The sequence below is a fragment of the Phascolarctos cinereus genome, unplaced genomic scaffold, assembly GCF_003287225.1.
Source record: "Phascolarctos cinereus isolate Bilbo 61053 unplaced genomic scaffold, phaCin_HiC Scaffold_2;HRSCAF=192, whole genome shotgun sequence".
NCBI lineage: Eukaryota > Metazoa > Chordata > Mammalia > Diprotodontia > Phascolarctidae > Phascolarctos > Phascolarctos cinereus.
In genome coordinates this window covers 230,223,316-230,244,829 of record NW_027555625.1, presented here as the reverse complement: position 1 = coordinate 230,244,829, position 21,514 = coordinate 230,223,316, and the positions used below count along the sequence as shown (strand labels likewise).

The window sequence follows — 21,514 nt, the reverse complement described above, 5'->3', positions numbered from 1 at the left end:
ATCCAGTCATGTGTGTATGTGATTGTATTCCTCTGTATAAGTCACTTAACTCCCTTGAACCTCAGTTTCCTCCTTTGTAAAGTCTCTCCCTGTAAAAGGCGAGCTGTAGGTATACTTCCTTCTCAGTGTTGATATCATGTGATCCACGTCCATGGCTTCAATAGTCATCTTGATGAAGATCACTCCCAAATCTTTATCCCCATTCCAGATCTCTGCCAGGCCTCCACTCTCTTGCTAACTGGCTCTTGGATATCTTTACCTAGATGGCTCTCTAGAATTTCAATTTTATTGTCTAAAACTGAACTTATTGCCTCTCTGTCTGAATGTGTCCCTCAGATTATTATTATTGTTATTTTTTTGATGAGGCAATGGGGTTTAAGTGACTTGCCCAGAGTCACACAGCTAGTAAGTATCAATTATCTGAAGTCGGATTTGAACTCAGGTCCTCCTGACTCCAAGGCCAGAGCTCTATCTGCTGTGCCACCTAGCTGCCCCTTCAGCTTCTTAATCTCTGTTAGTGACACCACCATCTTCCTTGTCTCCCAAGCTCATAACCATGGTATCATCTCTGGTTTTCCTGCTCCTTTATCCTCTAATCAGGTTCTAAGACCTGTTGCTTCTACTGCTAAAATATTTCTGGTATCTAGCCCTTCATTTCTATTCCCACTCTAAATCATCCTGGTTTGGGGCTTCATCCCTTCTTAACAAAAACCCTTGCAATATTCCAACTCGTCTTCCTGCCCTGTCTGCTCCTGTTCCAATCCATCCTCTACACCACTGTGCAAATAATCTTCCTAATATTCTACCAGTTGTGCCATTTTTCTGTTCAAGAAATCTTCAGTGGCTTCCCATTACCCATTAACTCCCACATTCAAGGCCTTCTACAATCTAGCTCCAACCTACCTATCCAGTCTTATCTCCTACTATTCCCTTTCTTATACACTATATTCTAGCCCAACTGGAATATTCTCTATTCCCCTTTCTCATTTTGCCTTCTCCCACCTCCACTCTTTTGCTTTCACAGTTCTCCATGTTTGGAATAGAATTTCTTCCTTTTTGTTCTGTTGAAATGCTTCTCTCTAAGGCCTAACTCAGAAGTCACTTCCTTTATGAAGCCTTTCTTAATTTCATGCCAGTGAAAGTTCTCCTCCTCACCTCAAATTTCTTTTAGCACTTCACTCGATTCTCCTTTGCCTCCATTGTGGCCTACCATCTTGTATTAGACATTTGTGGTTCATGTCCTTTACTGAATCAAGACTCCTTCAGAGTATCAACTGTGCCATTTTGGTTCTTCCTGCCCTCGTGGTAATTTGCACATTGGTCCAGACATGTGAGCTTGTTAGCATGTGAGACCCCCATATGGTAACTCCCCACAGCCATAGATTGACAAGTCACTGTAACTCATAGCCTTGAAGAGCTGCCTGAGGGTGCTAAGAGGGTAAGTGACTTGCCTGTGGTCACACAGCTGGTATAGATCAAAGGCAGGTCTTGAAGCAAGGCCTTTCTGACTCTAAATCCAGCTTTCTATCCATTCTGCCATGAATATTGTTTGAATCTGTTGAGTGAATTATCAGATTGTATAAAAACCAAATCCCGTATTGTGCTTATAAGATGCCAATGTATCAAATCACTTCAATCACATTGATGATTGGATATCATATAAACTAAATACCCAGTTGGTGTAGAATATTTTTCTTATCCCTACCAAAAATGTACCCGAACTGAGACCCTAGAAGAATCATACCAATTGTCACAGTGGAAGGAGAAAGGTAACATGGTACCAGGGAGGCAGTAAGCTATAATGAAATGGGTTCTGCATTTAGAGACAGGAGACTTTGGTTCGAATCCATGCCCTTCTCTTTGCCTCCTGTGTGACCTTGGCTAAGTCACTTAGCCTTTTGGCTCTCCGTTTTCTCAATTGTGAAATGAGGGGGTTGGACTAGATGACCTTTTGGGTCCCTTCCGGCTTTCAGTTTTGAATCTGTGAGCCTATGAATAGTGTCATCTGCTTTTTTTTTTTTTCAGATGAGAAAGTGCTAATGAGAATAGACAGAAAGAATCAGCTGAACTCGGTCCACATGTAGAGCCAGTACTCTACCAATACGTGAGCAGCACAAGCACGGGGAACATAAATCTTGAAGGCGCCACATCTGGTGGCATGCTTTGAGAAAGGCCCTGCCTCAACATGCAGATGTAGCCACAGCCAATTGGAAAAAGAGATAGACTGATACCCAAAGCACGTAATGATGAATTGTGACCTACCAGAGAGAAGACATCGTGACTATAGAAGGCATTCTTATCTGGTTGTTGCCAAAATTTCATCAAAGTCTTAGAGTCACCACAGATCAGTCCTGGGAAAGGGAGATGAAACCAAGGAATTGATTCCAATAGTTGATTATAGGCACTGTTATATTCTGCCCGGTTTTTGAGTGGCTTAAAATTTTGGCTTACCCTCACAGTCCTGGGACCTAGGAGATATGGGCTTTAGTCCCAGTAACTCAAAGTGTGTCATTGGCCAAGTAACTCCTCTGTAGGCCTTGGTTTCCCCATCTGTATAAAGTGTGTGTATGGGGCAGGGGTAGGAGTGGAGAAGGGTAGTATAGATGAGGGTTTCTTAACCTTTTTGTGTGTCATGGACCCTCCTGGTAGTCTGGTGAAACCTATGGATGGATCGCTTCTCAGAATAGTGTTTGTTAACCCATGATCATAGTTGAAGGAAATTCAATTAAAAGTTAGTGAAACTAGGGGCAGCTAGGTGGTGCAGTAGATAGAGCACTGGCCCTGGAGTCAGGAGGACCTGAGTTCAAATCCAGCCTCAGACACATAACACTTACTAGCTGTGGGACCCCGGGCAAGTTACTTGTTAGTGAAAATAAAGATTATATATATATATATATATATATATATATATATATATATATATATATATATATATATATATATATATATATATATATATATATATATATATATATTTTTTTTTTTTTTTTCCCCCTCATTCTCATTCATGAATCCCTTGAAGTCTATCCACAGTCCTCAAAGGGACCATGGACTTCAGGTTAAGAATCTCTGGTTTAGATGGTTTCAAAGTTTCCTTCCAGGTTTGATGCTCTCCATTCTCAATAAATACAACAAAATTTTATTCTATATTCTAAGGTACCTTCCAAATCTAACACTTTAGAGTCAACATTCAAAGATTCCTTCTGCCTCTTAGATTCTAGGTCTTAAGGTCTCCCTAGGCCTCATATTCTATTTTGTCTAACACTGCTCCAAACCCCCACCAGGTCTAAGTTCCAACATTTCTGTGATCATATGTCAATTAGGGCTATATTTCACAGCAACTTTTCTTTGCCCTGATTGAAAAAGTTCAACAACTGAAGTCCTGGGTGGTTAGACTTGATTTGAGCAGCTGGAAAAGTGTTTCTGTCCACCTCATTCAAACAGCAAAGTGTTAATGAGAAAAGATGAGGAGAGGCGACTGGGCCTGGGCCGCCAGCTCACACGGCAGCCAACAATCCTCTTTGAGAAGCATCATGAATGTAAATTTTGAAGGAGACGCCAAGGTCCACATCTGGGGGCCTGCCTTGGGAAAGTCCACACTGAGATTTATGGTAGAAGGCTGTAACGGGTTATGCAATCTCTCAAAGATCATTTCACTCACCACAAACTTTCAGGACATATTCAGCCACAAGATGAAGTATCGTTTGATGATGGCGTTGAAACTGAATGTTTCAATACTGCCCATTTGGATTTGAACAGGGCTGCATTCTCAGCTCCAGTCTCCTCTATAGCCCAAGCTATAAACTGGGCCATTAATTTAACCACAGAAAAATGTCAAGATTTCAGACTCGGATAGATTAGGAACAAATTTTTCATCAGACAAGCTGTTCTCTTCTCAGAGGATCCCAGTGCCTCATTATGCACCAGGTGGTATGTATATATATAGGGTGGGGTTTTTTTAATTCAAAGGAGAAAAAAAAAAAAGCCTGGCTCTGTCAACCCCAAATCAAAATACAGGGAGAGAAATAAAAAATCAAATTATTTGTTCAGAATCTTTGGGGAGTCAGAATAAAATTTTGCCTGTTGTTTGAATTTTGGGGTGCTAGGTAGACTCAATTGATATTTGTCATTGGGTAGGAAAAAATGTCCTAATGATGGGCTGCACTTTTTTCTTGACATCCAGCTATTTGGGCTTTGATCATTGTTCATAGAATCAGTGCCAGATCCTCCCTCTTTGGCTGTGATACCTGGCAGAGGGAGACCACGTTCTCCCAATACAGTGCTTCTAAAGAACAAGCTTGCAAGAGGAGGTGGCTATTCCACATTCTTTCCAATCTGACCATTTGGTAAAAAGGAGTTGTCTGAGTGAAAGATCATCGATACAAGGGGTTTGCATGCAGAATATGAGCTTGGTGAGAGCAGCTGTCATGTTTTTGCCTTTCTTTGTATCCCCATTACTTAGCACCAGGTCTGGGGCCCAGAATAAGTACTTAATAAATTCTTATCGACTGACTAACCTAGCCTTCTACAAGCCAGTCTGTAAGAAGGACCCTGTCAGGTTTTCTTATCTACCTTCAAGAGCTGGTTTTAAAAACTACAAGTTCTTAGAATCTAGTTTCTTGGAATTAAAACCTGCTCCCCACTCCCCACCCCCCACCCCCAAACCTTCATTTCTGGAGGTAACTCTGTGAATCAATGGAGTGGTAAGAATATTGAATTCCAATCCTGACTCTGTTTCTCTCTGTCCAGTTATACAACTTTAAACATGTACCTTCTCCTCTCTGGACTTCTATTTCCAAATATATACAGTGAAGAAATTCTCCTAGATTAGGGGTTTCTAGTCTTTTCCAGTTCCTGAACGTCTTGTCCATCAGTAAAGCTTCTTATGTCTCTTATTCAGTATGGAAGGACATAAATGATAGAGCTTACCATGCATATGAAAAAAATAAATCAATTTTGACAGAATAAGAATTATTTACCAAGTATTCCCTGTGTCCCCTAGACAAGCTTTTTATATCTGTTGAGAGTATGCCTGCCTCAGACTGGTAACTATATGGTCTCAAAGGTTCCTTCTGACTCTAACTTTCTACATTTCAAGGTCTCTTCTAGCTCTGACGTTACATGTTCTAAGGCCTTTTCTTAGCTCTAAAATGTTATCACCCCCTGATTCCTTCCTGTGAGGCAGGCCTACATTGTCCCTAGATCAGAAACAATTAAAACTGATACAGAATGTCTCGACACTCTGTTCTTCCTTCTTCTTATTTCATTATGTTGTACAATTACACATAATAGTCCCTAGCATTAGAAGCTTTAAGCAGAATTCCAACTGTTTCAATTAAGTGTTCATTTTGATTTCTTTTGCCAAGACCCCATCTTATAATATCGTTTTCACACTGGAATGTTGCAATGCTGGTTTTCATAATCTTGGCCCAGGAAAACCCCTGGACAGGAGGATATTAATGTCTGAAGGCTTTTTGCTAAGAATTACAAATGGGAATATCGGTTCCCAAGATTCATCTTCATGGCTTTAGAGAAAATTCATTCTTTAAAAAAAAAAAAGGATAGATTCTGCCAGAGATAAAATTGACTTACTCTGGTGGCAGAGAAAGGGCACTGAAATCACAATTAAGATTCCTAGATTCTAGGCCTAACTCTACCACTAGCTAAATAAGACCTTGGACAGGTAATTCTCCCTCTTTGGGCTTCAGTTTCCTTCTCTGTAATAGGACTAGTGTGGACCAGATATTTCTGATATTCTGTGTTAAGGCTCGTCCCAGGTTTGACATTCTATGTTCTAAGGCTCCTCCCAGCTCTGACATTCTATTTATCAGAAATACAAACTCCAGGTTTGTACAGGCAAGATCAGTCTTGGGAGGCTATCCTACCAATCATACTTCTTTGGGTTCTTTTGTCACCCCTACCCTTAACCCCAGATTTCCCTAGAAACTTCAAAATTTTGTGCTTGTCCAGGTCTCTGCAAATGTGGGGGAAAGGTCCCAGGTACTGTGTAATGACTCACTTAAGCTAACACTAACAGGCACAGAACAGCTTTCTCTAGTTTATTTTAAATCTGTAAGAATGTAGAAAAATAAAAAAGGATTCCCAGGAGTCTGTTTCAATCAAGATACTCTCTTTTTCTGAAGCCAGTCTCACTTTCTACCCCAGGGACACATATAAGCCTCCAGCCCTCTTCTCCTACCCTAAGGGTTGGGACTTTTTGGGAAAGGGAAACAGACTTACCAAGGTGATAGTCAACCCCTCACATTCAGATGAGTCCTCTTTAAAAAAACAAAAACTTTTATGTATTATGAACCTAACAAACATGAGTTTTTTGATATACAAAGAACAGAAAAAGAAGATTATATGACACTGTAAATTTCTGTTACCTGTAGCTTTTAAAAGTGTACATTAAAAATAATTGTATCAAAGTATATTATAGCAATTTGTGACAAAGTATAACAAAAAATTGTAACAAATTATAACAAAATTCCTCTTTCTGAACTTTCTTCTAATCTCTGCTGCATATTTTACAAATGTTTCAGTGATTGTCTTTTCCGTCTTTTCTTATTATTACTAATACTGTAATAACAACCAATGTTTATATAATGTACACTACGTGCCAAGCATTGTGTTAAGTACTTTACAATTACTATCTTATTTGGTTCTTTTAATAACCTCAGAGGTAGGTATTATTATTACCCTCATTTTGCAGATGAGGAAACTGAGGCAAACAGAGTTTAAGTGACTTACCCAGGATAACACAACAAGTAAGTGATGGAGACTAGATTTGAACTTAGTTCTTCCTGACTCCAGACTAGGCACTCTATCCTCTACTCTACTTATCTACCTACTACTTCTTCCCACCCAACTCCCCACTCCCCCAAAATAAAAGCTTTCCCATAAAAGAAGTATGTATAATCAAGCAAAACAAAGTCATTCATTGGCCATGTCTGGAAATGAATGTCTCTGTCTGTTTCTACAGCCTATCACTCAAATCCCAAGAGGTGAGAAGCATCCTTTATCACCAGTCTTCTGGGGTCCTGGTTGATCATTGCAATGATCAGACCTCTTAATTCATTTGAAGGCACCCACCCCATTCCTTTTTGTCCTTGCATAAAAAGTTCTGGTGCTGCTCACTTCAGTCTGTTCATGTACACCTTCCCAAATTTCTATGAATCCATCCCTTTTATAATTTCTCATGGCATAATAATTATGTTCAAATGCCATAATTTGTTCATCTGATCTCCAATTGAGGCACCCTGAGATCTACTTTCTGATGCACCTGTGGGGACCTACAGTCATATAGTCCTAACCTAAGGGTTAGTTAAGGACTTCCCTCCTGGAAGGGAAATAAACTGAAGGTTGTTAAAAGAAAAAGTGCCCCTCTTCCATTCCATCTAAATGATTCGTCCTAGTAGCTGACTGCCAAGTCCAGTGTTTGCTCCTCAGCATGATGGCTCTGTCCTTTGCTGCTCCTCCAGCTTGTATGCTTAAATTCTCAGGGTGGAACTCTTGCCCATTCTCTGCAGTTCAGGAATGCCACTGACATGGTCACATGGTTCCCCTCTCCATGTCTGTTATCTCTAGGGATGGACTAGGATGGTTTGTTGGAGGGGAGCTTTGCAAGAGGGCAGACTATACCTACTCCCCCCACCCCCAACCTAAGACTGATCTCCAAGCTTTGATCTGTGTTCTACTTTCTCCATATCTTCCTCCAACTGACCCTGGCAGGTCTGTCTCATCTCTTTTTTTTCACCTAGGTATAAAGAGCTAGGTCTAATCCATCATTAAGTATTTATTACTTGTTTACTATGTATCAGGCACTGGGCAGAAAAAAAATAAACAAAAATAGTCTCTGACCTCAAGGAGCTTATATTCTGATGGAGGAAATAACATATAAATAGTTACTGCTAAGCACTGCCAATATAAAAAAAGAAAAGAAAAAACCCGCCGTTTCCAAGAAACTTATATAACATATACAACATATAAATGAATTATATTTGTATAGCATGTACATAATATACCCAGAGTAAATGGAAGGGTACCTTAGGGAAGAAGTCTCAAGTGGGTGGAGAGACTGGGAAAGGCCCCCTGCACAAGATACAAGTGTTTGAGCTGAGACTTGAAATCAGGAAGGCTGGAAGATAGTGAGGAGAGCATTCCTGACACGGGGGACAGGCAGTGTTATGTATCTGAGGAACAGCAAGCAGACTAGCATGAATGAATCATAGAATGCATGGAGTGGAATAGAATAAAAGAAGACTGGAAAGGAAGGAAGGAGCCAGGCTGTAAAGAGACTTGAATTCCAAAAGATTGTCTATTTCTTCTTGGAAACAATAGGGAGACATTTGAGTTCACTGAGCTATCATAGGGTCATGTGATTGGTCTATGCTTTAGGAAAATCACTTTGGCAGCAGTTTGAAGACAGACTAGAGAGGAGAGTGGCTTGAGGCAGGAAGACCAATTAGAAGTCTGTTGGAATAGTCCAGGAGAGGTATGATGATGGCTTGTGTGGAGAAAATCAGATCTATATGAGGGATGCTGTGAAGGCAAAAATGACAGGATCTGGCAACTGACTGTTTATGTGGGATGAGTGAATAATAAGAGTCATGAGTGATGCAGAGATTGTGAATGTAGGTGACTAGAAGGATGGGGTTGCCCTTAATAATAATAGAGAAGTTCAGGAGAGGGGTGGGTTTGTGGAGAAAGATAATCCACCATAGACTGAATCAATGAAATCATCTCCAAAGCTGAGGCTTGATCACTCCATGGTGATGTTGGACCACCAAGGAGGTGCAGCCAGATTTTTTTGCACAAAATCCAAGTTCCAAACAACGATCATCTTGATGAAAGTGATGGGAAAGATACAGTGTGGTTTTGTGGGTAGAGTGCAGAATTTGGAGTCAGGAAGGCATGGACTTGAATCTCACCTCTGATAATTCCTAATTGTCAGATTGTGAGCAAATCACTTAAACTTCTTCAGGCTCAGTTTCCTCCTCTGTAAAATGGAGACAATAATACCTGAAGTATCTATTTTACAGGGTTTCTGTGAGGCTTGAAAAAGTTAACAGACACAAAAAAAGCATGAAAAATGGCTCGGGATGTTGCTATTTTATTCCTAAAGTGCAGGTCTGACTATGTCACCTGCCTCCCCCACCTCGCCCCACTTAAGAAGTTTCAGCTACTTTCTGTTGTGCCTAGAATAAGATACAAATTTTTCTGTTTGGCATTTAAAGACCTGGTTTTACATTGCTTCCTCTCACATACTCTATGCTCCAGCCAAACTGACCTCTGAGCTGTGCCCCATACATGACATTCCCTCTGTGACTTTCCACAGGCTTTCCCAATAACTTTCTAGGCTCAGCTCAGACACCTCCTCAGATGCCTTTCTTGATTCTCTCCAGGTGTAAGAGCTCCTCCCCCACCGCCCCACCCCCCACGATTTACTATCAATATAATTTTTTATACACTTTGTTTTTACTCCTCTGTGCACTTACTTGCCCTTCCCTCTTCCCTCCACCAGTATAAGCTACCTGAGGGCAAGGGAATGTATTGTTTTTCTTCTTTGTAGAATAATACCTAGCAGAATACCTTGGTGAGTATAGTAGGTAGAAAATACTTCTTGTCTTTGTTTAATCAGAGGTTTGCACCTATTTAGGGAGCATAACCTCATTAAGTTGACTAGGCTCTTCAAATCAACCTTCCTCGTGAGTTCTACCATCTAAGGTTCCTTCCAGTCCTGAGACACTAGGGGCAAGGAAAGGAAATAAATATTTGTATAAAGCCGACTAAATGCTAGACACTACGCTGGGGGTTTTTTTGGTGGTTGTTGTTGTTAATATCTCATTTGATCCTCACAACAACCTTGGGGGAAGGGGAGGTGGTATTATTATTCCCATTTTACAGATAAGGATAAGAGAGGTTAAGTGACTTGTCTGGGGACATACAACTATTAAGTGTCTGAGGCATGATTTGAACTCAGTTCTTCCTGACTGCAGGCCCACTGCTCTATCTCCTGTGCCAACAGCTACCTCAAAGCAGTCTATAGTCTTTATTCTAAGGCCCCTTCCAGCTCCAATAATTGATGCTTCTATGCTTTGTTAGGAAGGTAAATGCACACTGTTTGTTCTGTTTTGACAGATTTTCACTTTGTTGTAGCCAGCTCAGAAGAAAACAAGCATAAATATTACTTAAAAATAGAAGGCAAATTGTTGTGTTTTTTTTAAATAAAAAATATGTAAACGATCAGGAGGAAAGTGCTCAACAGAATGTGTTCATGGGTTTTGAATCATGCCAAAACCAAAGCACTTTCACAAACAGTTTTAAATAGTTAGGAACCTTAAATACAGTTATATTCACTCATCGCTAGCAGACAGTCAAATGGTCTGAGAATTTAAGTCAGTATTTGAGAGGGAGTGAAAAGTCAGATTAGTGCTAATGCTCTAGTGCTCTGAATGGGAGAAGACCAATTTTGGACAAAGGAAGAGTCAGCTCAGCAAAACAGTCCCCATTTTGAAGATCCTCCCCTCCCATCATCCTCCCTTTAAGATTTCGTTGTATCCCTCCTTGGGCCAAGCCTTTATGATTGTGCCCATCATAATCATTTTTGTCTTCTAGGAGAAGATAAATTATGATTGATGGTAATGAATTGCAGACCTAGTTCTGTATGAAAAGCCACAAAAATTCCCCCATGCACAGACAACTCATTCTCAGTGTTTTGGGGGCCACCAGCTTTAGTCTGGCTGCCTACAACACAGCCAGTGTGAAGTCTACTGTCTAAATCAGACCCCAATTAAAATAATACTAATAATAATTGCTAATAACAATATTGAGCTTTATGGTTTGCAAAGGGCTTTACACGTTATCTCATTTGATTCTCACTACAAACCTATGAAGTAGGTGCTATCATTACCCCCATTTTACAGATGAGGAAACATAGGCTGAGAGAGATTTTAAGTTACTTGCCCAGGGTTACACAGCTAGTAAGTTTGTGAAGTAGAATTTTGTGCTCAAATGGGTAGTTACAAGCCTAGCATTCCCCTTACTGTAACCACTTAGCCACCTGACTCTGTAGGATATGCTAAGGTTGATTACAGTGGGCTCTCCAACCTGTAGGTGAAGATTTAAGTCTTGAGCCTTCTTTGATGGTTTTCTAATCTATACCTCCCTGCTTCCTTCTTCCCACTAACCCCACCTTGCAATGGGCTATGCCCCTCATTCCATGGTCAGCAGGAATGCCCCATAGGGAGGGAGATGTGGGCTGAAACAGCATCCCTCACTAGCTAGTGGCTTAATCATTAGTGCATATGTATCCCATACCCATGAGAGAAATGATTATTAATAACCAATGATTTGGGGAGATTAGATTTCCCCCTTTTCTTTTATCCTCATTTCAACCTCTTGAAGGTTGAGCTAACCTTCTCCCCTATCCAGACCTCACCCATGTGGGACAGCTATTGTGTTCTACTCAGCTTTAGGAGAGGGATAAATTCTTTGAATAGATTGCCCAAGGTTGGGGCTAATTTAAGAAATAAATGACATCCAGCTCCTCATTGTAATATACATTCTCTCATTAATTGTTAACCAATCAGAGTTGATTGCCACCCTGAAGAACACTTACTCTTCCAAAGGCATATAAACTATGAGCCCAGCCACCACGATTATCTTTGGTCTAAGAGAGAGACAGCCAAATAACCATCGTTTTATTAAAATGCTGGCATTATTAATAAGATGATTAAATTACCGAGAAATTGTGTCTCTAAAACCTTTTTAAACACCACATCTATATACACATACACAAATACTATTATTCTAGGTTCTGGGGGAGTGAAAAGTAGTCTCTTCTTTGAAAAAATTGGGCCCCCTGATTTGTAGGATCTAGCTGTAGGTTTAAATATAGACTTTCCCTTACCTTCCAACTGGTTCCTATTTAAATGTGTTGGTCCTCTGACTAGAAAGGGGAAGTATCATGGGATGTAGTAAACTGGCCTTGGACTGGGGAAGGCCTCTGACACACACTAGCTACATGATCATGGACAAGTCACTTAATGGCTCACTGCCCTGGCCGGCTCTCTAAGACTTTAAGAGACAAGTAAGTTCCTGATCTGCATTGGTGAAGGAAGTTTCCATACCAGGAGTTCCCTGCACAGAAGAAATCCTACATCTAGACAACTTCCCTTTCTGAGGCCACACATACACACAGACACACACACACAGACACACACATCCTCGTTGTCTTCTCTTCTCTGACAGGGTGCACACTTTTTCTCTCTTTACTGAATGCTATATTAGACAAACCTACAGAGGCTCTGAGTGTAGACTAGGCCAGGGTTGGCATAAGGCCCAATGTGCAGGCCTCACGGGACAGGAGACAGGGTGTCTAATACCTAGGGCAACCTTAATCATTCCTTCTCTTTCTCAAGTCTTTCAACCTCTCCCTACCCACTGGTTCCTCACCTATTGCCTTCACACATGTCCATTATCTCCCTCATCCTTAAAACACCTTCACTATACCTACCATCCCCTCAAGCTATTCTTCCATATCTCTTCTTCCTTTATATATTCCTAGTGGGGGGAAAAACTGTTGACACCCACTGCCTCTATTTCTTCTCCTCTCACCCACTTCTCAACCCTTTGCACTCTAGCTGCTGACCTGTCTTCAAAGTCCCCAGTGCTCTTATAATTGCCAGATCTAGGTCTTTTTCAGTCCTCATTCTTCTTGACCTGTTGAATTTAACACCGTTGACCACTTTCTCCTTCTGATGCTTTCTCCTCTCTGGGCTTTGGTGACACTATCCTTTCCTGATTCTCCTCCTAACTTGTCTGACCACTCTTTCTCAGTCTCGTTCCTTGGTTGTGCCCCCTAACTGTGCATGTTCCTAAGGCTTTGTCCTAGGCTCCCTAGTCTTTCTCTTCCTTCTCTCTTGATAACTCCATCAACTCTCATGTGTTTGATTATCATCTCTGTGTCTATGAATTTCAAATCTGTACATCCACCCCCAGTCTCTCCTCTGAGTTTCAGTCCCATATTACTAACTGCCTATTTATTAGTCATTTCAAACTGGTTGTGCTGGAGGCATCCTCTTTACCCTAAGCTCTCTTCTAGTCTTTCCTGTTTCTTTCAAAGGCACCACCATTCTTCCATTCGCTGGGGTTCCTAACCTTGACATTACCCTTGACTCCTTCTCCACCCTCCCCCACCCCACATAACCAACCAATCAGTTGTCAAACCTTGCCATTTCTCCCTTCACAGCATCTCCATCCATAATGTCCAAATCCTCCTCTGCCCTCACATAGCCACTGCCTTCACTCAGGCCTTCCTCACCTCTCACACGGATTATTACAATTGGTCTCCCTTCTTTAAATGTTTCTCATCTCCAAACTACTGCCATAGTGATTTTGCTTGAGGGCAGATCCAATGATATCAAACCCCCCCCCCCATTGACTTCCTATTGGCTCTAGAATCAAATATAAATCCTATTTTGTTTATAAAGCTCTTCACAACCTTGGCCTGTATTTCCAGCCTTATTGGACACACTATACCCCCGCACTCTTTGATCTAGGATGATTAACCTTCTCTCTTGTCCTCTCACATAAATTTCATTTCCATCTCTGTGGCTTTGTATAAACTCTCCTCATGCCTAGAATAGGGTCCTTCCTCACCTCTGGGTTATAGAATCTCTCTTCCTTTAAGAAGATGCTCAAGCACCATTATTTACATTAAGCCTTTCCTGATCCCCTTATCTCCTAGTTCTGTTTCTCTCAGACTTCTATTTAACTACTGTGTATTTATTCCTTTTATATTTATTTGGTATATATTTTTATATGTGTGTGTGCGTGTGTATCTGTGTATCCTTCTCATCTCACCTATTAGAATGTACGCTCCTTGCAGTCAGGAATTATTTCATTCTTTTAATTCTGTTCCCATTGTTTAGTACAGTCTCTGGCACATAGTGGGTATGTGCCCCAACAATACTTGTTGATTGATTGATTATGTGGCCCAGGCAGCCTCACTAAGACATGTCTGAGATGGGGCCAGACCAGCACCCAGATGATTAATCTCCTAGCCAGCACTGGCCTGAACCATAGTGGGAGACAGGCTCAGCCCAGTGTCCAGGGGTAGGGACTGTGGCACAGTGAGAGGCGTAACAAGAGAAGGGGTAGGACCCTAGGAAACCAAACACCTGGAGTCTTTCAGGAAGGTCATACCAGCGCATTTGACAACACTTGGTTGGGGCCTGTCACAGGTACTTTGAGGAGCAGGGTCAACTCTGGGTTTAGGACTGTGCAAGGAAAAGAAGACAGAGAAAGAGCCTAATCCAAAATTTAAGTAAGTCATTAAGAGACTGAGCCAAAATTCAGGAATTCCTATAAAAGATGGGATCTTGCCTTAGCCACTGTGTCTAAGACCAAGCAGGGCCTATCCTACCATCTAAGAGTATGGCAGAGTACGGAGTATGAACCAAACATAAAACCTCAATTTAGAAATTGAGGCTAGAAATTGGTGAAAATATAAGAAAATGCCAAATATAGTGAAAAAAAAATACTATAGACTAAGAGGGAAGCCCCCAAAGCAAACCCAGAAGAAGAGAGTAATTCCACAACAAGTTTGAGCAGAGCTTCAGAGAAAAGAATTACATTGTCTCAAGGACAACATCTTTACGATGAAAGAAATGAAGCAAGTGATAAAAAAATGTAATGTCGAAGAAATTGAGGGATTGGGAAGAAAGAATAAGAAAGAGAATTAATAGCTTTTGGAATAAAAGGTAACAAGCCTTGTCTAAGAATTACACTCTGCCTCTCATGAAGTTACAAAGCTTTGAGTAATCAATCTCCACCAATGAGGAGAGTCTTGTGCAAAAGGACTTCGAGGCTCAGGTTACATATATAAACATGGAAGAAAAGAGATTGGGCATTACATGAACCTCACTCTCGTCTGAACTGAACAAAAGTGGGATTGCACACACAGTTTGATGTAGAAATACATTAAATATAACAGGGAAATAGGTTGGGGGAGAGGGAGAGGAGGAGGTTTGAGAGGGAGGGTAGGTTTGATAAGGGATTAGTCATAAGCAAAATAAACTGCGGAGTCACAGGATGAAGCATGAAAGGGTGACTAAAAGGAGAGACTAAAAATCTATAAGCTGGGGTGCACCTAGGAGAACAAAAGAAAGGCAGTAGAGTAGAAATGGATCACTTCAATTGTAGATCACTAGTGTTAGGTACACTCCTCTTTTACCATCTTCTTTGTAAAGAGAGGTATGGGGGTAAAAGAGGAAAAAGTACAAGAGAATGTGATGGAGAGAAATACAGAGGTATGTGAGATGAATTCACTTATAAATTGGAAGAGGATAGCAGAATAGATTACAAAACAGAATCTAACAATGTGGTACAGTGGACAGAGAGCTGAACCTGCAGTCAGGAAGACCTGAGTTCAAACCCAGTCTCAGATACTTATTTGGCTATATGACTTTAGGCAAGTCACTTAATCTTTGTTTGCTTCAGTCTCCTCATCTGTAAAATAGGAATAATACTAGCACCTACATCCCTTTGGTTAATGTGAAGATAAAGTGAGATAATATTCGTAAAGTGATTTACAAATGTCAAAGTATGTGCCAGCTGTCATTATTATTATTATTATATGCTGCTTACAAAAAACACTTAAGACAGAATGATTCACATAGAGTCAAAAATAAGGTGCTGTAACAAAATTCATTTAGTTTTAAGGGAACTTAAAAAAGCGGGGTAGCAATCATGATCTTAGGAAAAGTTAAAAAGAGATGTGACTAAGAGATAAACCAGCAAACTACATTATGTTCAATGGCACCATAGATAATAAGTCAATATAACACTTAATACATACGCACTGAATAGAATAGCATCTAAATTCTTAAGGGAAAAGTTAGTCAAATTGCAGGGAGAAACAGTAAAACTATAATATTTAGGGACCTCAAGGTACACCTTTCAAACCTAAACAAATTTAACAAAAAGATAAAAAAAAAAAGTTAAGGACCTGAATAGAATTTTAGAGAAGTAAGATGTGATAGATTTCTGATGACTACTGAATGGGGAAAGTGTATGATATCTTTAGAAAAATTTGCTATGAACTAGGACACAAAGCTTCACAAACAAAAAGAGAAAAGCAAAAATATCAAATATATCATGTATTGGCCATAATGCAATAAAATCATATTCAAAAAAGCTTCAAAGAAAGGCTCAAAATAAATTGGAAATGAAATTTAAATCCTAAATGCAATTTAGAATTAAAATTAATTCTAAAGAACCAGTGGATCAAAGAACAAATCAAAGAAACAATAGAATATTTTATCAAAAATCACAAGTGACTACGTGCCAAAACTTTTGAGATGTAGCTACAGCAGTCCTAAGGGGAAAATTTTTATCTCTAAACATTTTTATTATGGAATGCTATAAAGAAATGTTACTTTAGGTAGAGGTATAAAGAAATTACCTGTGAAGTTCCTTCTAATTCTGAGATTTTAGCAATTTAGAGATCTTCAGATTTTAACATTTAAATAATCATGGAGTGTCAAAACTTGAAAGGATTGATGGTCACCTAACTGACAGCAGAATATAATCCCCTTGAGGGCAGGGACTACCTCATTTCTGTTTTTCTATATCCATAGCATAATTCCTGGGAATACTAGGCAATTAATAAATATCTGTCCAATGGATAAATTCTTGAATTGAATCAAACTGATGTTTTACAGATGAGGAAACTGAGGCCCACAGCAAGGAAGTGATGAATAATGTGGCATAGAGAATTAGAGCCAGACCTAGAAGCCAGATCTCCTAATTCCCAGGCCAGACTTACTCCACATTTCCTGGGAGAAATCCTCCAGTACAAACTTTCCAGCTGTTCTCAAGTTACCATCTTATTGGAGATACTGCTTTCATATGCACGTCTGAAAGGAAGGTGAGCTTTTCCCCCTCTTTTGAAATTGGCCTCTTCAGCACTTAAAGACCCATGGCAGCGTCTGGTTTCTTTCAAGTTGCAGAGTGTCTGAATGATCCCAAGGAAATGCTGTTGGAAGCTCTAATTTGTGTTGTAGGCTAGTGTTTCATTCTTCTTTCATCAGCCCCAAACTTATAAAGTTGAGAGCAGAAGTGCCAAACACAATGCCAGTTCATTTAAAAGCATTTGCTAGTTACCCTGGCTATTCATTACCCAAGTCCCACCGATTCCCAGAAGAAGCGACCTGTGGAGTTTCACTCATAAAGAATGGTTAGTGTGCTTAAAATTCTTGCTGATTTAGAGGTTATTTCAAAGAAACCACTGGGTGATTTACTGCAATTTTTCTTTTTCATTTGTCATTTTGAGTTGGGTTTAATAAAACATTCCCCATTCACCCCTCCTTCAACCAGAGCAACTAGGAGCTAATCCAAATTATTTCTGAACTGTAAAACAAAGAAGCAAGTTTACACAGTGGAAGGTATGAATGCTCCAAGAAATTCAAGCAGCCTGGTCTAGTGGAGAGGATTCAAAGTTCAGTTCTGGCTTTGCTATCTTATTACTTGTGCATCCTGGTATCGTTATTTGAGCTCTCCCTATCTCCATTTCTCCAGCTGCAAAAATAAGAGGTCCAGAACGGCTCTTCTAGCTCTAAACCCTATCCTTCTATGCAGAGACCCAGACAAGGAGCCAGGACACCCCAACTCTAGTTCGGTGTCTGCCACCATATGTAGTATCCAACATGTCAGATCCCTACTCTAGGCTTCAGTTTCTTACTATAAAGTGAGGGAATTGAAGTAGATATTCTTTAAGCCCACCTCCAGTTCTGATGATATGTTTTATACTCTAGGGCTCCTTTCAGTTCCCACACTCTACCTTCTGCCTCTAAGTTCTCTTGTCGTCTGACCTTGTCCATCTCAAAGTACCACTTAGTTTTGACGTCCTTTGTTTTATGTTCTAAGGGCGTGCTTAGCTCTGACATTCAATACCAAGTGTGTGATAGCTTAATTAAAGGCCAATGCCACTTTGAGGAGCTCTTTTCCTCTTACCAAAGTATGTTTAAGATTTTCTCAAGAGCTTGAAGATAAACATTTCTCTCTCCTTCCTGATTTTTTTCAGTCAGTATTTTGCAAACATTGTTTCTTCCCTTGAAGTTCAGTATGGTGGAGGTGAAGTGACATTGAAGATAACTTTCAGTATAAGTTAATAATAACAGGAGGTAACAGATCTGGCCAAGGCAGAGTTCTATAAAGGTACAGAATTGGCCATAGTAATGGCAGGAGTTTATTTAAACATGGTATAAGGGAAGGAACCCTCCATTTAAAATAACTGTAAACAACAGAAAATACTTAGGAGCCTACCTGCCAAGAAAAACCCAGAAACTATATGAACACAATTGCAAAAAACCTTTCACACAAATAAAGTCAGAGCTAAACAATTTGAAAAATATTAATTGTTCAATATAATAAAGACGACAATTCTGCCTAATTTACTTATTTAGTGTCATACTAATCAAACTGCCAAAAAATTATTTTATAGAGTAGAAAAAATAAGAACAAAATTCATCTGGAAGAACAAAAGGTCAAGAATATCAAGGGAATTAATGAAAAAAAAATACAAAGGAAGGTGGCCTAGCAATACCAGATCTCAAACTATATTATAAAGCAATAATCATCAAGACTATCTAGAACTGGCTAAGAAATAGAGTGGTGGACCAGTGGAATAGATCAGGTACATAAGACACGGTAGTCAGTGGCCATGGTAACCTAGTATATGATAAACCCAAAGACTTCAGCTTTTGGGATAAGAACTCACTATTTGACAAAAAGGGAAAAAGGAAAACAATAGGACACAAAGTAGGTATATACCAACACCTCACACCAAATACCAAGATAAGGTCAAAATGGGTGAATGATTTAGATATAAAGGGTGACACCATAAGCAAATTAGAAGACCAAAGGATAGTTTTCCTGTCAGATCTACGAGGAGAGGAAGAATTCGGGACTGAATAAGAGATAGAGAGCATTACAAAATATAAAATAGATAATTTTGATTATAATAAATTAAAAAGCTTTTGTACAAACAAAACCAATGTAACCAAGATTAAAAAGAAAGCAGAAAGCTGGGAAACAATCTTTACAGCAAGTGTCTCTGATAATGATGATAAAACATGCAGATTTCAGAAAAACTTGGAAAGACTTGTACACACTGATGCAAAGTAAAATGAGCAGAGCCATGAAAACATTGTATACAGTATCAGCAACATTGTATGATGGTCAACTATGAATGACTCAGCTCTTCTCAGTAACACAGTGACCTAAGACAAGTACAAAGGACTCAGGAAGGAAAACACTCCCCACAGGCACACAAAGAACTGATGAACTCTGAATGCAGATTGAAACATTTTTTTTAAATTTACTTTATTCTTTCTCGTGGTTTTCTTTCCCTTTTGATCTGTTTCTTTTTTCACAACTGTGACAAATATGGAAATATTTTTTTCCATGATAGCACATGTATAAACTATATCAAACTGCTTACCATTTTCAGAAGAGGGGAGGTGAGAGAGGGAGAGAGAAAACTTGGAACTCAAAATCTCATAAAAATGAATGCTAAAAATGTTCTCAAAGTGTAACTGGGGAAAAAATAAAATACTACAAAGCTTAAAAACTGCCGTAGAAGATCTGGATTAATTCACTCAATAGATATTTCCTACTTGTCTCCTATGGGCAAAGTCATATTCTAAGCACTGCATTTTAATTTTGACTCTTAAGTTTGCTTTCTATGTGACCTTGAGCAAATCACTTTCCTTGAGTTTTTTCTTCTGTAAGATGGGCACAAGAATAATATACTTGAACTGACTATTGTTCAATGCAGTTGTGAGGAAAGTATTTGTAAACCAGAAAGGCTTATAGACTCATAAGCTGTTATTTTTCTCGTACAAAGAAGCAGAGATCCAACTTTTGGTTTTTACTCTCGGAGAATAATAAATGATGCCCTAGGCAAGTGACAAGAAATGTGCACTTAAGCCAGGACACTGGTTAGTGGGCAGAGAGACACACAGGGATCCTTTGAGGCCACTGCAGGGGAGGACCCTTTGTGGAGAAGGGAGCATTGGTCTAGCCAGGATAGAGCTCACCTGTGGGATGGCCACTGGTGAGAAGTGGACCATTTGGTGGCCTCCTTTTTAAACTAATTCTTCTTGCTAACTAGGGATAAACTCTGTTACATCTTTTGCATAAGGAGTACAAGTACTTTCAGCTAGCTCTAATTTCAGTGCCTTGGGGCAAAACCCTACTTTGCCCTCCCTTAACTGTTGCTTTATAAAGAACAATAAATCAGCTTTTAATTTGTGGGGAAATCTCCCCATAGGCAACCACATATTTCACCTACATGTAAAGCTGGTCCTTTTAAGCAATTTTCTTATTTGCTGATAGTGAATAATGATTCCGAAGGAATCTCTGGCACCAAGGACTGACTTTTTGATTCAGCCCTTTCACAAAAGAAGTGGGGGTAGGATGGGGGAAGGGGAGAAGGGTCAAACAGAGTTTGATTCTGTCGGCAAAAGAAAGGAAAAACCACAATGATCTTTTGTTGGATTGGCTTTTTTCTACCACATCATGGGTCAACTGAGATCAGAAGACCATTTTCCATGGACAATGGGAAACCATCAGATGACTTGCTCCTGATCAGAATAATCCCATAATTAACAAATGGACAAAATAGTCTATTAAAATATTAGATGCTGGAAGGAATCTCAAAAGTCCTCTAATCCAATCTCTGCCGGAAGCACAACTCCCTTGGGAGCAGTCAGTCATCCATCTTTTGCTTGAAGACCTCTAGTGACAGGGAACTCATTATCTCCTGGAGCAGCCCATCCTATTATTGCATTAAGCTTGAATTGTTAAGAAAGTCTTCCTTATCATTGAGCTTAATTCAGCCTTCCTAGTTGTGCCTTTTGGGGCCACTTGAAGTCAACAAGTCAAGTAAATAAGCGTTTATTAAATGCCTACTATGTGCCAGGCACTGGGCCCAGGACTTCATCTCCCACTCCAGCTCTCCTTTGTTGGAAAAGTAAATACATATATAGTATAACATTTTTACCCTGAACATCTGAGACAAGACAGAGGACAGTTTCAGAAATGAATATATTAATCTGGGCATGTTCATAGAACTGTTTTTGTTTTTATTTTTATTTTTTAGAAACTGTAATTTGAGTGTTATGGCTTTCAGTGCTGCTGAAATACTAAGATGAAGCATGCCAATTGCTATCAGAAGGATATCCAAAATAACATCTTGGAGAATGGATCCTTTGATTAAAAAAAAATTCCTGAAGAGTTTTAAACTGCATTGGATTTTAAAAAAACAAACAAACAACTGGCTGCCTTTTCCCTAGACAGTTTACAATCTCCCAAATGATTTACATTTTAACATGCCTTTTATGTTGCAAAATGTGCTTACCTTCTTCCCTCGCCCCCCCAACCAAATTGTCTGTTTTGCATTCTGCAGTTAATTTTAAACTTGAAATTGATGAGTTACATAGTGCTG

General features: G+C 39.7%; 2 long non-coding RNA genes across 5 annotated transcripts in view; one reads left to right on the top strand and one right to left on the bottom strand.

The window, feature by feature from the left end:
• LOC110206624 (uncharacterized) overlaps positions 1–16,920 on the bottom strand; it is a 28,843-nt gene extending 11,923 nt beyond the window's left edge. The window contains exons 1-2 of the long non-coding RNA XR_002323974.2: positions 16,832–16,920; positions 2,263–2,351 (exon numbers count right to left, since the gene is read on the bottom strand). This is a non-coding gene — a long non-coding RNA (uncharacterized LOC110206624). The remainder of the gene's footprint in view (positions 1–2,262; positions 2,352–16,831) is intronic.
• The window catches only part of LOC110206625 (uncharacterized), a 272,068-nt gene that overhangs the window by 23,073 nt on the left and 227,481 nt on the right, over positions 1–21,514 (top strand). For all 4 annotated transcript variants that reach the window (XR_002323978.2, XR_013484681.1, XR_002323976.2 and 1 more), the window contains exon 2: positions 16,728–16,933. This is a non-coding gene — a long non-coding RNA (uncharacterized LOC110206625). The remainder of the gene's footprint in view (positions 1–16,727; positions 16,934–21,514) is intronic.